The sequence below is a fragment of the Salvelinus alpinus genome, chromosome 3 (genome assembly GCF_045679555.1).
Source record: "Salvelinus alpinus chromosome 3, SLU_Salpinus.1, whole genome shotgun sequence".
Lineage (NCBI taxonomy): Eukaryota > Metazoa > Chordata > Actinopteri > Salmoniformes > Salmonidae > Salvelinus > Salvelinus alpinus.
Genome location: NC_092088.1, coordinates 10,013,312 through 10,024,732, shown reverse-complemented (window position 1 = coordinate 10,024,732; position 11,421 = coordinate 10,013,312). Strand labels below are relative to the sequence as shown.

The 11,421-nt window shown below is 43.1% G+C and overlaps 1 long non-coding RNA gene across 1 annotated transcript; it reads left to right on the top strand.

Annotated features, from left to right (window-relative positions):
* Nucleotides 1-6,985: 6,985 nt before the first annotated feature.
* Nucleotides 6,986-8,447, top strand: LOC139569690 (uncharacterized). Its single transcript, XR_011673923.1, has 2 exons — nucleotides 6,986-7,116; nucleotides 7,591-8,447. It is a non-coding gene; the product is annotated as an uncharacterized lncRNA (long non-coding RNA).
* Nucleotides 8,448-11,421: the final 2,974 nt, after the last annotated feature.

Below are 11,421 nucleotides of genomic sequence, written 5' to 3'. Positions count from 1 at the left end.
AGCTTGGAATCATTGTTCTTCCTCTGTCAACCATGGTTTCCTGCAAGGAAACACGTGCCGTCATCATTGCTTTGCACAATATGGGCTTCACAGGCAAGGATATTGCTGCCAGTAAGATTGCACCTAAATCAACCATTTATCGGATCATCAAGAACTTCAAGGAGAGCGGTTCAGTTGTTGTGAAGAAGGCTTCAGAGCACCCAAGAAAGCCAGGACCGTCTCCTAAAGTTCATTCAGCTGCAGGATCGGTGCACCACCAGTACAGAGCTTGCTCAGGAATGGCAGCAGGCAGGTGTGAGTGTATCTGCACGCACAGTGAGGCGAAGACTTTTGGAGGATGGCCTGGTGTCAAGAAGGGCAGAAAAGAAGCCACTTCTCTCCAGGAAAAACATCAGGGAGAGACTGATATTCTGCAAAAGGTACAGGGATTGGACTGCTGAGGACTGGGGTAAAGTCATTTTCTCTGATGAATCCCCTTTCCGATTGTTTGGGGCAACCGGAAAAAAGCTTGTCCAGAGAAGACAAGGTGAGCGCTACCATCAGTCCTGTGTCATGCCAACAGTAAAGCATCCTGAGACCATTCATTTGTGGGGTTGCTTCTCAGCCAAGGGAGTGGGCTCACTCACAATTTTGCCTAAGATCACAGCCATGACTAAAGAATGGTACCAACACATTCTCCTAGAGCAACTTCTCCCAACCATCCAGAAACAGTTTGGTGACGAATAATGCCTTTTCCAGCATGATGGAGCACCTTGCAATAAGGCAAAAGTGATAACTAAGTGGCTCGGGGAACAAAACATCAATATTTTGGGTCCATGGACAGGAAACTCCCCAGACCTTAATCACATTGAGACCTTGTGGTCAATTCTCAAGAGGCGGGTGGAAATACAAAACCCCACAAATTCTGACAAACTACAAGCATTGATAATGCAAGAATGGGCTGCCATCAGTCAGGATTGACAGCATGCCAGTGAGGATTGCAGAGGTCTTGAAAAAAAGGGTTAACACTGCGAATATTGACTCTTTGCATCAACTTCATGTAATTGTCAATAAAAGCTTTTGAAACTTATGAAATGCTTGTAATTATACTTCAGTATTCCATAGTAACATCTGCCAAAAAAATATCTAAAGACACTGAGGCAGCAGGCTTTGGGAAAATTTATATTTGTGTCATTCTCAAAACTTTTGGCCACGACTGTATATACGGGACAGATCAGAGTGGCAGCAAGTCTCAAACCTTTAATGGCACTCTAGTTTCTCATTATGCATGTCCCTCTCTCTCAGTAGGCAATGTTAACAGTGGCTTGACCGTGGATGGCGCTGTCTCTCTGGTCCAAGGGACTGGGAAAGATGGTTAAGTAACAGTGGCTTGAATTTGGCCCGACCTGAGGTGTGTCTGGCCCCCCTTAAGATTTGTCCTTTCACCCCCTGCAGGACCGAAAGCAGACCAATGACCAGACCCAAACTCCCCCCCCCCCCCCCCCCCCACCCACCTGAACAAGATGCCCGGGTGAGGCTGACGCTAATCTCCAAAAAGGAGGCTACCGAGGACTGAGCAGCTGATCGCCGGGGAGCAGCAGGAGCAGCAACAGCAACAACAACCACCAGACCAGAAACCATGACCCGCCTGGAATTTAGCAGGGCAGTACTCCAGATAGGTATAGGCTTTGTGAAGTCTGACCTGAACTGCCTGGTGAAACTCGCAGGGCCACAGGAATCATATGAGGCCAGTTTGAAGATCCCCCAGTTACTAGAACAGTTTTGGTTCAAATTCCGAAATTGCAAAGATTCAGCCCTGTTTAACAGACTCAGGGCATACACCCTTTCCGACACAGAATCTAAGGTAGATACAGTACAGCTCCACAATGAATGCATCCACCACCCTCAAGTCAGCGTCTAGGAGGGTCCTGGATGAAGACTGGGGTCTGGACTGGGGAACAATAATAATGGCTGGTTCAGTTAACTTCTCTAGGATAGGGGGGGAGCATTTTCATGTTTAGATGAAAAGTGTGCCCAGAGTTAACTGCCTCCTACTCAGTCCCAGATGCTAATATATGCAGTATTGGACAGAAAACACTCTGAAGTTTCTAAAACTCGGAGCGAGCAGGCCACAGAGGAGTACCATCACTGACCGCTGAGTCTTGGGCTTCCAGTTGTCTGTTCGCTCCTTTGGTCGTTCTTCCTCCCCTCTTCAAATCCAGTACCAGTCCCAGCACCAACCCAGTTCCTGGTTTCTAGCACCAGACCTGCCAGACGAGGCGTGGAGGAGGGACAAAATATCAGACCTTCACTCTGAGCGAGCAGGCCACAGGGGAGTGCCAACACTGACCTCTTGGTCTCCCTTGTGTGTCTACTTGCTCCTCAGGTTGTCCTTCCTCCCCTCTACAGTCCCAGACCCAGCACCAGCCCCAATTCCCTGTTTGTCCCACGACCCCAGCACCAACCCCTGGTTTTCACTCCCGGTACCTGCACGATTTCCAACCCGGCCCCAACACCAGGACCAACCCAGGTTTTCCCGGTCCCAGCCCACGCACCAGCACCAACACTGCATCTATCAACCACAACTGCCACCTCCATCCAGCAACTGCCAGCCTCACTGTCAAATGAAAACAAACAAATTGTGGACTGACTGGCTGTCTGACTTGCTGATTACTGTTACCTTTTTTTATTGAATGCATTTGTTTTAGCTTAATTTGGTTTGATTACTTATTGTTAGAATTTTTTATTATTTTGAGTTTTAACTAAATTGATTGAACATTTTTACAGAACACAAAATATAAACCAAAAACGGAAAACAGAAAAGGAAGACAAAACAACACACCAGCAAGAGACCAGACAACAAAACAACCCCAGAAGCAAAACCCAAACCCAGCCAGCGCTCAGGCCCCCTAAAGTCCCCTACCCCATCAAAGGAACCGTCTCCCGCTCCAAAACCATTCCCCGTACCACTCCCTACCTCCCCTCATCCCTCCACCCTAGCCCATACGGACCCAGATCCATCCCCCATGGTCCTTACTGCACCTGATCTCCCCCCGTGACCCTATTGACCTTACAGACCCAGGCCATTGTTTAGGATTTTAGAAGTGCAGGTGATATAAAACACCTCCTATTCAATGATAGATTATATCTCTGTGTACATAAAAAGAAACAGCCAACCTATTTGCTCTAATCTCTTGTCAGTACAGTAAAATACTGATGAAATAACAGTTTCTACAGTAGATTGACACTTTAACTGTGTTTTATTGCTCTGGCATTAAGTTACTCCGAATATCTCGGTATTGTATTGCCACTACCCAGAAATAGTCATAGAAATATAAGATATCTTGTTTAAATTACAATTATTTTGAAGAGCAATGTAGAAACATTTTACTTGCTATGACTGTGATATGTTGTTTTTTTTTATCAAACTTGGTTGTTGCTAAGGACAAGAGCGCCCGCTAAATGACCAAAATGTAAAAATGAAAACTCCCAAAGAACAGAACAGCAGAATATGTTGCTGCATGGGTACTGTAAAATAAATTACAGTAACTTACTGACCAATTGCTGCCAGTAAGTTACTGAACATTTTACGGGAAATGTTTTACAGTGTACAGAGATGCATCTTGGTAAAAGGTCGAAGGACAGTGAAGGAGGTACGAGATGGATTGACACACATTCCCTCTTTAGTCTCTCATCTTCTACGAAGTGAAATGAATCTTTCAGGATGAGAAAGTAATCTACCGCTTCTTCTTCTGCTGCTCAGACACCAAAACTGTTGATATTTTTTTCTAATGTCTGACTTCTGGGTTTGGTTTGACTGTCACTTCTTCTTCAAAGTGAAAAAATGATTCTAAGAAATTAAATGAGCGCATACAGAGTGTTGGTTGCTGTGCCAAGAGTTAGCCTGGAGCTCGTTGCTATTTCCAATTATTTCTGGCAATAATGAAGAAGTCGGAGAATAACTTTTGAATAATGCAGAAACACATTTCTGAGTACTTGCTACTGTGCAGAGAACGGGCTTTCTAAAATAAGACTTGAAGATTCTGGTTGTGTAGAACCCATAGAGGGGTCATAGAGACAGAGGTCAATCACATTGTTTTGGTAATCAGTGATAAGACTGGACTAAAAACCAGGATATCATAGTTACTATGCAATAGAACAGCAGATTTTGCATTAAATCTGGCTAAATACAAAGTTGACCGAAGAAACTATATTTTCCATCTTCTTTTTATTAAATCCTGCTAAATATATTGACAGAAAATGATATTTTCTTTTGTCCTTCATTTAATCTTGCTAAATATGTTGTTGGGCAACAAAAGCTAAGTTGCTTCATAAGAGCCTGCTAGATAAGAGGGGGATACTACAGTTATGTTATGTGGGAAATTACTGTGTCATGATCATCCTGCTAAACCTGTAACCTTAACCTTGACCTCTCCATCTGTCTCTGTATGAAAGATTTACCCATGGACATACGGCTAATAACAGCCCAGAACTACCAAAATAAACCAGGAAGCAACAGTTGAGTCAGTCACCAAGTAGGTCAAAATGTAAACTCCTCAAAAAAATAAAAAGTCCCTTTTTCAGGACCCTCTCTTTCAAAGAAAATTCATAAAAATCCAAATAACTTCACAGATATTCATTGTAAAGGGTTTAAACACTGTTTCCCTTGCTTGTTCAATGAACCATAAACAATTAATGAACATGCACCTGTGGAACGGTCGTTAAGACACTAACAGCTTACAGACGGCAGGCAATTAATGTCACAGTTATGAAAACTTATGACACCAAAGAGGCCTTTCTACCGACTCTGAAAAACAAAAGAAAGATGCCCAGGGTCCTTGCTCATCTGCGTGAACGTGCCTTAGGCATGCTGCAAGGAGGCATGAGGACTGCAGATGTGGCCAGGGCAATAAATTGCAATGTCCATACTGTGAGATGCCTAGACAGCGTTACAGGGAGACAGGACGGACAGCTGATCGTCCTCGCAGTGGCAGACCACGTGTAACAACACTGTTGTAAGGCAGGTCCTCACCAGACATCTCAGGCAACAACGTTGCCTATGGGCACAAACCCACCGTCGTTGGGCCAGACAGGACTGGCAAAAAGGTGCTCTTCACCGACAATTCGCCGTTTTGTCTCACCAGGGGTGATGGTCGGATTCGAGTTTATCGTCGAAGGAATGAGCATTACACCGAGGCCTGTACTCGGGAGCGGGATCAATTTGTAGGTGGAGGGTCTGTCATGGTCTGGGGTGGTGTGTCACAGCATCATCAGACTGAGCTTGTTGTCATTGCAGGCAATCTCAATGCTGTGCGTTACAGGGAAGACATCCTCCTCCCTCATGTGGTAACCTTCCTGCAGGCTCATCCTGACATGACCCTCCAGCATGACAATGCCACCAGCCATACTGCTCGTTCTGTGTGTGATTTCCTGCAAGACAGGAATGTCAGAGTTGTGCCATGGCCAGCGAAGATCCCGGATCTCAATCTCATTGAGCACTTTTGGGACCTGTTGGACCGGAGGATGAGGGCTAGGGCCATTCCCCCCAGAAATGTCCGGGAACTTGCAGGTGCCTTGGTGGAAGAGTGGGGTAACATCTCACAGCAATAACTGGCAAATCGGGTGCAGTCCATGAGGAGGAGATGCACTGCAGTACTTAATGCAGCTGTTGGCCACACCAGATACTGACTGTTACTTTTGATTTTGACCCCCTCTTTGTTCAGGGACACATTATTCAATTTCTGTTAGTCACATGTCTGTGGAACTTGTTCAGTTTATGTCTAGTTGTTGAATCTTGTTATGTTCATACAAATATTTACACATGTTAAGTTTGCTGAAAATAAACGCAGTTGACAGTGAGAGGACGTTTCTTTTTTTTGCTGAGGTTATATATATAAATGCGAGCCAAGCGCTTTGACGTCATCAGGGTCTCCAGAAGTACAAGCAACGTCAAGTCTCATCAGAATTACAAAGGTCCAACATACAAGGTAAGATATGTTTGCTCAAAGCTATCACCCCCATCCACCCTTCATATCACCCTGACGTTTTTTTTTGTTTTAGCCTTGTACACCACCAAGGCAAAAATCCATGAAAAATAATTTTTGTATTTTGACTCTATATTCTTCATAGTTTTTGATTTGATATGATTTTATATTTTTGTCAGGTGAAATACATGCAATTTAAAGTGATATTGTAAAAAAAAAAAAAAATCCCCCACTTAAAATACAAAGCTTGATTTCCAGTCAAAATGTTCCATATCCGGATGATAGTGGCAGTGGGATCTTCATTCCAGGGGGAATGGAATGGGAACGGTTTATCCCTCTGTGACAGTTTCACTCCAGCTGTAAGTGGCTGCAATTCTCAACAGTCAATCAAGGGAGTTTTTCTCCCCTTCTTTTCTTGTCACTGATTAAATGAGCGAAGTCACACATTACCCCTTCAGCTATTTGTCTAGCAGCTAGCAGGCAGCAGAATAGTGGTAACCCTGGTTACTAAAGGTCTTACCTTCTCCAGATTCTCTTATTACTCTGAGGAAACATGGGACACATCTCAAATCACACTCTATTCCCTATACAGGGCACTACTTTTGACCAGAGCCGTACCATATTCCCTAGGATAGTGCACTAATTTGACCCGATCCACACATGGGGAATAGGGTGTAATTTGAGATGTGTCCCAGGCTCTGGTGGAAAGTACACCTTAAATCATTTTCTAAATAAATTGCCCATGCTGAAGACATCTATATCAGTCCTTTAATACAGGACTAGTAAAGGTCCAGTGACCTGCTTTTGTGATTTTTTGTTGTTGTTGACTAAAGAGTTTACTAGCATTTGTAACTTGGATCTGATAATTATCTGTACAAAACAGTTAATCTGATAATACTTGTGTGTCACGCCCTGACCGTAGTAAGCTGTTTTTTCTCTGTGTTGGCGTGATAGTGACTTTGGTGGGTCATCTAGGTGTTTTTTGTATTTCTATTGTGGATATGGTTCCCAATCAGAGGCAGCTGTTTATCGTTGTCTCTGATTGGGGATCATATTTAGGTAGCCATTTCCCCATTGGTATTCATGGAATCTTGTCTACATTGAGTTGCCTGAGTGCACACCAGTAGCGTTTCGTTTATGCGGTTTTGTTTTGGTGAGTTTCAGTTTATTAAAAATATGTGGAACTCTATTCACGCTGCACCTTGGTCTACTCATTTCAACAATCGTGACATTGTGGAATATAAAATACTTGTTTGATATATATTTCCCTTTTGATGTAAATGTTTGAGGACAGGGTTTTGTTCTTTCTGGATCACATTAGAGTGACAATAGCAGAGAAAGGGACAAGGCAACCATTCAATTATTGATCTATTGAATCCTGCGAGATACTGTTCTTAATTATACATCTACCTTTTTTTGCCTGCTCCAGATGTCTCTCAGTCTGCTAATACCAGTAAAGGCCCTTTTGTGATTTTTTTATTTTATTTTATTCAAACAATACCATTTTTTTTATTCCTATTTACTTTTGTATTTTTTTTCGGGGGGCAGCCCCCTCAGCCCCCCTACTTCTCGTGGTTATGCTTGTAAGTCTGCTTGCTCCTCAGGTTGTCCATCCTCCCCTCTACAGATCCCGACCCAGCCCCAGTTCCTGGTTCCCAATTCCTGTTTCTCCACAGCACCAGACCCAACACCAGCCCTGGTACCAGCACGATTTCCAAACCGGTCCCAACATCAACCCAGGTTTTCCCAGACCCAGCACCATCCCCTATTTTTCCAGCTCTAGTACCAGAACGATTTCCAACCCGGTCCCAACTGCCCTTCCCCTTCCCCAACACAAAGGCACAACACACCGTCAACCACTGCACCAGATCAACCATGACTGACTGACTGATTAACTAACTGATGGACTAATGATTGTTTTTTGATTGAATACGTTATTTATTTATTTTTCTTGAGGTTAGCTCAAATTGGATCACCTATTGATCACCTATTGTTTGAGTAGTTTATTATTTAGAATTTTAACGCAATTGATTAGACATGTTAACTTGTAAATGAATTTTGTAAATAACACATTTATTGATTTTATTAGCCAATTGATGCCAGTAATTTACTGTAATTCGGAATACAATACCATACCACATTTTTGGAGCACCAAAAACCTTTTCAACACTAGTGGGTATTGTTATTTCTCATTCGTTGACAAAGTTTCAGGCGTGTCTTATAAGAGGATACATTTGTTGCACCCGTTAGTGAGAGTGCTGTACCAGTTTAACTGATATGTGGTAGCAAGTCTTCAACTTTTATTGGTTGAGTGGCTAGACATGTCCTTTTAATCTAATTAGCCCTGAAGTCAATTCAGTAGCCTTTGTAGAAGCTCTTGAACAGTCAACATCATGTTTATCATCAAACCAGATGAAAGTATGTAAAATGACTGTTGCTTCTACATTGATAAAGTTTGATCATAAAGTTACTGGTCTTCCTCCACCATGTCAAACACTTGGATTCATTATTAAGGGCACAAGGTGACATCACTTTAACTCTCATTTTAATACACCAATGGTAACGATGTTCTCTTACCTGATTTAAATAAGTACCACCTTGTAACCAACATTGGAGAACGTGTGTTTGCAGATGGGCGTGGTTTATATAGCTACTCTACTGGTGCCATCTAAAAATGCTTATATGTTTCCCCTTTGATCTGTGTCTGGTGTTAGAATGTTACTGGCTAGCTAGGTCTTCATCTGTGTCTGGTGTTAGCTAGTTGCTGGCTAGCTAGGTCTTCATCTGCGTCTGGTGTTAGCTAGTTACTGGCTAGCTAGGTCTTCATCTGTGTCTGGTGTTAGGTAGTTGCTGGCTAGCTAGGTCTTCATCTGCGTCTGGTGTTAGCTAGTTACTGGCTAGCTAGGTCTTCATCTGTGTCTGGTGTTAGCTAGGTCTTCATCTGTGTCTGGTGTTAGCTAGGTACTGGCTAGCTAGGTCTTCATCTGCGTCTGGTGTTAGCTAGTTACTGGCTAGCTAGGTCGTCATCTGTGTCTGGTGTTAGCTAGTTACTGGCTAGCTAGGTCTTCATCTGTGTCTGGTGTTAGCTAGTTACTGGCTAGCTAGGTCTTCAGCCAGCATGGAACAAAAGGGTTGGGAAGGGTCATTCAAAACTCTGACGCTGTTGTCAAGTCAACACATCAATGTTGTTTTATTTGGTTTCTCTATCACACAATTTTACCTCAACACCGCTCACTGCATCCAAGTTGCTTGTCATAGATGCTGGTGATGCTGCTGGTAATTCCCTGATCCACCTCTATGCAGACGACACCATTCTGTATACCTCTGGCCCTTCTTTGGACACTGTGTTAACCAACCTCCAGACGAGCTTCAATGCCATACAACTCTCCTCCCGTAGCCTCCAACTGCTCTTAAATGCAAGTAAAACTAAATGCATGCTCTTCAACCGATCGCTGCCCGCACCTGCCCACCCGTCCAGCATCACTACTCTGGATGGTTCTGACCTAGAATATGTGAACAACTACAAATACCTAGGTGTCTGGTTAGACTGTAAACTCTCCTTCCAGACTCACATTAAGCATCTCCAATCCAAAATTAAATGGAGAATCAGCTTCCTATTTCGCAACAAAGTATCCTTCACTCATGCTGCCAAACATACCCTCGTAAAACTGACCATCCTACTGATCCTCGACTTTGGCTATGTCATTTACAACATAGACTGCATCCAATTTGTTGAGAAGAGTGTTGGAGGCGATCACAGTGCCATCTGTTTTGTCACCAAAGCCCCATATACTACCCATCATTGCGACCTGTACGCTCTCGTTGGCTGGCCCTCGCTTCATACTCGCCGCCAAACCCACTGGCTCCAGGTCATCTACAAGTCTCTGCTAGGTAAGCCCCGCCTTATCTCAGCTCACTGGTCACCATAGCAGCACCCACCCGTAGCACGCGCTCCAGCAGGTATATCTCACTAGTCACCCCCAAAGCCAATTCCTACTTTGGCTGCCTTTCCTTCCAGGTCTCTGCTTCCAATGACTGGAACGAACTGCAAATATCATTGAAGCTGGAGATCATATCTCCCTCACTAGCTTTAAGCACCTGCTGTCAGAGCAGCTCACAGATCACTGCACCTGTACATAGCCCATCTGTAAATAGCCCATCCAACTACCTCATCCCCATACTTGTATGGGTATCTTGCTCCTTTGCACTCCAGTATCTCTACTTGCACAATCTTCTGCACAGCTACCATTCCAGTGTTTAATTGCTATATTGTAATTACTTCGCCACCATGGCCTATTTATTGCCCTACCTCCCTTATCCTACCTCATTTGCACACACTGTATATAGACTTTTTCTATTGTATTATTGACTGTATGTTTGTTTACTCCATGTGTAACTCTGTATGTGTCGAACTGCTTTGCTTTATCTTGGCCAGGTCGCAGATGTAAATGAGAACTTGTTCTCAACTAGCCTACCTGGTGAAAAAAATTAAGTAATAATAATAATAATGTTTTAAAGAGTTGTCAGTCAAGGTGAGCTCATGAATATAATATACCTGCCCACTCAGCCGGTCTCTTCAAACTTCATGGGGAAAAATTAACTTTTCAGTGTGGCTGTTCAGGACCTTAAAATGTATTGATAAACTAAAGTTTATCAGTCAAATATGCTATACAGTATATTTGAAAACAATTGCAGCCTACCTGTGTTTCAATCATATAGCCTAGGCAGGTTACAACGTAGTTGTTTATAATCGGCTTGGGTTTATTAGAAACAACATGAACTCATGAGCTAGCAAAACAACAATTGTTTATTCCAGGTACGGTGGCTCCCGTAGGACATCTAACGTCAAAAGAAACTCACAACAATAACTCCCAGGGGGTAAATAGCGTTTATGGATTCTCATGACATTGCGTTGGCATACGCTACGCAGTGTATATGAAATGACGCTGGCTACTCTCGCACGCAAATTTCACGCTGGTGATGGGCGTTTCTCCGTGTGATTTCGGCTTTAGTGTGTAAATCAAATGTACAATATTTTACTGTGCATTCTACGGTAATCTACTGTGTTCAGTTTATACAGTATCATACTGTTGATTAATACAGTAAGGGTAACAGTGTAGCACATTTGAGACAGAGCCACTCTTTCAAATGAGAGGAGTCCTCAGGAAGTCCAACCATAGTTGTTGAAGTCGATTTGTTCCCAGATTATCCTGGCTGTCCTGTGCAATACTTGTCAATTCAACAAGGACAATCTGAAACAGCTAATACAGAGCCTTCAGAAAGTTTTCATACCACTTGACTTATTTCACATTTTGTTGTGTTACAGCCTGAAATCAAAATGGATTAAATCGATTTTTTTCCCACCCATCTACACAAAATACCCTATGAGAAAGTGAATACATGTTTTTAGAAATGTTTGCAAAATGATTGAAACTGAAATACAGAAATAGCTCATTAA